The 4,089-nt window shown below is 37.1% G+C and overlaps 1 long non-coding RNA gene across 1 annotated transcript; it reads right to left on the bottom strand.

The window, feature by feature from the left end:
• Positions 1–1,035: 1,035 nt before the first annotated feature.
• Positions 1,036–2,821, bottom strand: LOC307164165. The gene is made up of 3 exons (XR_013822227.1): positions 2,744–2,821; positions 2,605–2,657; positions 1,036–1,188 (listed from the first exon to the last, which is right to left on the bottom strand). It is a non-coding gene; the product is annotated as an uncharacterized lncRNA (long non-coding RNA).
• Between the last annotated feature and the right edge of the window lie 1,268 nt (positions 2,822–4,089).

The following is a 4,089-nucleotide window of genomic DNA, read 5'->3' as shown; positions in this document are numbered from 1 at the left end:
GCCGGACTTCCAGCATGTGCAACCAAACCTCTACAGATGATCCAGAATGCTGCAGCTCGTCTTGTCTTCAACGAGCCCAAGAGGGCCCACGTCACTCCTCTGTTCATCTCTCTGCACTGGCTACCTCTCGCTGCTCGCATCAAGTTCAAGGCATTGACGCTCGCTTACAGATCTATCACAGGCTCAGCTCCTTCCTACTTTCACTCACTACTACAAGCCTACATCCCTACCAGAAGCCTTCGATCGGTCAACGAGCGACGTCTCGTGGTTCCATCACAGAGAGCCACAAAATCTCTTTCCAGAACATTCTCATTCACAGTTCCATGCTGGTGGAACGCTCTCCCCACCCTCATCCGGAATGCAGAATCCCTGACAACCTTCAAAAGACAGCTGAAAACCCATCTCTTCCGTGAGCACTTAACCGCATGAAAAAAAAAAAAAAAAAAAAAAAAAAACCTCCCCTTTCCTCTAAAACCTCACTTATCGGGCTTATACTACTCTGAATAATGCCTGACCTTCGTATCTTGAGCACTTCTTGCGTTGTTTTTGTTTTTGCCTCTTCATGACGACTCGCTTAATGTAGTCCTAATTTGTAAGTCGCTTTGGATAAAAGCGTCTGCTAAATGACTAAATGTAAATGTAAATGTAAATGTTTTTGAATCATTAAAACAGTGCCAAAAGCTCAAATGTTGAAAAAAAGTGCTAACAAATAACATTGCATATTCATAAACATAAAAAATACATCACATGTGGAAACAGGCAACAGCACATTGTTTGTGAATCAATAAAACTGTACAACTCCTAAAAACAAAGTTCTCACATTTCATGCAACAAATTTCATGAGGCTGAACACTCATGCATGTTGCAAAATGATTACAGCATTACACTGTTTTTCAGTCTTTGAATTTTGGAGAACAGCCTTTCAGAATCCATCTGCAGAATGACTTTCTGAACAAATTCAAAATAGTACTTGAGTTCTTTTGGGTATGCCAAATCAAATGCATAGATTGCACCCAGCATCATTGCACAGGCTTGTGCAAAAGATTTAATCTGCTCCAGAATCATTTCTCCTTCAATAACAATGCCGATGTCAACATACTCTCCAAGAACTCCCCTTTCCTTTTTAATCACGGTGATGCCCATGGTGATGTTTGCCAGGTCTTCCAAGAACTCATTTCTTTGAGTGTTCTATATTTAAATGACAAGAAACTGTTATTAGAAATTGTTTTTGATTCATAACTGTTTGAAAAGTCTATACAATCAAAGGAAATTAGGACCACAACATATATATATATAATTATTAAAACAGTAAGATGTTTTAATTTTTTTAAAATATGAATAGAATATGCTGGAAAAGCAAAGAATCTGCAAGAGCTGCAGGATTTTTCTGAAGAACAGTGGGCAGTTTAACAGCTCTGGACAAAAAAGGCAAATCATTGTCACACACACACAAAACAGTTGTGGATCATTTAGGTAGTCATTTACAAAATTCATAAATTATATAGTGTTTGTGCTGGTATCTTAAGCACATTGCGTTTGTCTATACTTGTAACAGCTTTTATTGTTATTAACTAAGCTCAGAAAACAACTAGTTTTGGGAGTATACCGGTACCTATTTATCGGTGAAAGACCGTCTCGAGAAGACCGCAGAAGATCAACGCCTACTACATCATTACCACTGTGGCCCTGCTAAAACTGATTTGCGCATGAAAAGTAGTAGGTAAATAACATGCTTGACGCTAACACTGGATTGAGCAACTAAGCAATAAACATGCCTTTGAAGAGTGCAAAATAATGCGCAGTGCCAGGTAGTAGCATGAAAACAATCTGTTATTTAAACTGATTAAATTATATATAGAAAGCGATCAAAGAACGCTCCCTTTAAAATCGCTGGAGCTGTCAATCAAACAGCGCAAGTTTTAGGTGAGTTCTGAATCTGGACTCTTGCCAAATGTCCCATTATAATCAACTAAGCTTTTATTTACATTGTGTTTGCACTGTTAGTTATGATGAAATCCTTTGTGAGCGCAAAAATCAAGTTGCAATGACTAGATCACAGCATTCACACTCTCATAATGTCTGTGATCGGCTACAATGCTCATCGTTAGGCTTGCACAATATTGGAAGAAAAATGCAATATGCAATAGCTTGTTAGGCAATCATAACAGTGGGTGCTTACACTTAAGTCAATAATACAAAATAGGTGTGCAAGTTCCTCAAACCCAAACTGGGCTCAGGTGCAGGACAAAGGAGGCAAACTGAAGCAAAAAACTAAACGTAATGTCCTAATGTCTAAGGAGCCGTTATATCAGTGTGCGGAAATTACATTTAGTTTTTTGCTTCCGTTTACACTTAAGCCTCACAGCAAAGCGTTCAAATCAGAGGGCTAGAATCAGGGAAGGAAAAACTGATTTTATTTCAAAATTATGGCAATTTTTGAAGTAAAATCATACTGACATTGCAAGTGGACCTTTGCAACATTTATAAAACAAAATAATGCAGTTCATGACCCCTTTAAGACCCCTACTATGAGTGATGATAATAATAAAATTAATATATTATAATTATTATAATTTTAATTTATAATAATATAAAATTACTTACTGTGCAAAGTGTTGGAATAATAAAACTCCAGCAACTTCACATCCAATGCCGACCTAAGGTACAAAAAAAACCACATCCTTAACCAGTAAACAGATTGTTTACTGTAATGAATGATGCTTCATAATGAAACATTACTTACTGTGCAAATCGTTTGAAAAAAACTCTGGGACTGGACTGAAAACGTGAACCTGGAATCTCTGCGTCACTCATGCGCAGACAGCACCTCAAATGAAAGCAAGCACAAAATGATTATTATTGTTTGTTCTGGAATCTGGATAAATTTTCATACCACACCATTAAAGCTAGCGAAACTAGGGGTTGTCTCAGTCAGTAGTAAAGGTAAAAAAAGCATAATGTAACCAAATGTAAATGCTTTAGCGTTGAGCATATTATATTATGCTTCATAACCACTATTTTCTTTAACCAGTCAATAGATTGTTAACTGTAATGAATGATGCATAATGAAACATTACTTACTGGAACCTCCGTGTCACGCATGCGCAGACAGCACCTCAAATGAAAGCAAGCACACAATGATTATTATTGTTAGTTCAAGATATATACTGAACATACCACAACCACACAATAAAACTAGCGAAAATAGGAGATGTTTCAGTAGTAAAGATGTTTGCTTAAATCACAGGATCATAATTACAGGTACATATTTACAGGATCCCTATTGTTAACTTGTGTCACTGAAAGATTCAGAAATCCAATGCTATATTTTGAACTTTACCAATATGAAATTATCCACATATTATAAAATACTACAGCACACACAGTCGTTGACTGACAAAGTAACTTACAAGGAAGCAGAAGCACAATCTCCCCCTCATTGCTTCAAAAACCCATAATCGCTAACTGAAGTTAAAAATTTTCGGTAACATGCAAACCGTAACGATTAACTTAGAGGCCTTTCCCACAGAAATCGTTTTCCACTCTATAGTTTTTCTATGTAAGCACACGCTAAATTGACGTGTTTTCACCGCCGCGAGTTCACCAAAGTCTTTTTCAGCCACTGAAAACGCCAGGCGCTCGGCTAAAAACACCCAGCTGCTCTAAAAGAAATAATAGATCAAATATTACCCGTCCAGAACGATTTATATCTCACGTGTAACCACCAAAGACACATTAGAAGCCGCAGCAAATTCTTGAAGGACTTAGGTAACTTATAGCAGCTAACCAGATAACCGGGTATAACGTAAACAGTCTGTTCGGAGGATGACGGTCTGGAGCTCAGAAAACGTTGAACAATTTTTAAATAGGAGCTATCTTTATAAACAAAGACCATATTTGAAGTTTATAAAACTACATTCTCGACTAAAATATCTTAAAAGTACATACCGTGACATAAAATCAGTAATATTTGAACAATTATGGTGTGCGCGCGCAAAGTATGTGACGGTCGCTGTGTGTTTTTCTAGCTGCTATAACGTTAACTTTACATGTTCTGAATCTGAACCAGAGCATTTTATACTCTTTATA

Source organism: Squalius cephalus (assembly GCF_949319135.1).
Source record: "Squalius cephalus genome assembly, chromosome: 9".
Classification (NCBI taxonomy): domain Eukaryota; kingdom Metazoa; phylum Chordata; class Actinopteri; order Cypriniformes; family Leuciscidae; genus Squalius; species Squalius cephalus.
This window is presented reverse-complemented; position numbering and strand designations above follow the sequence as displayed.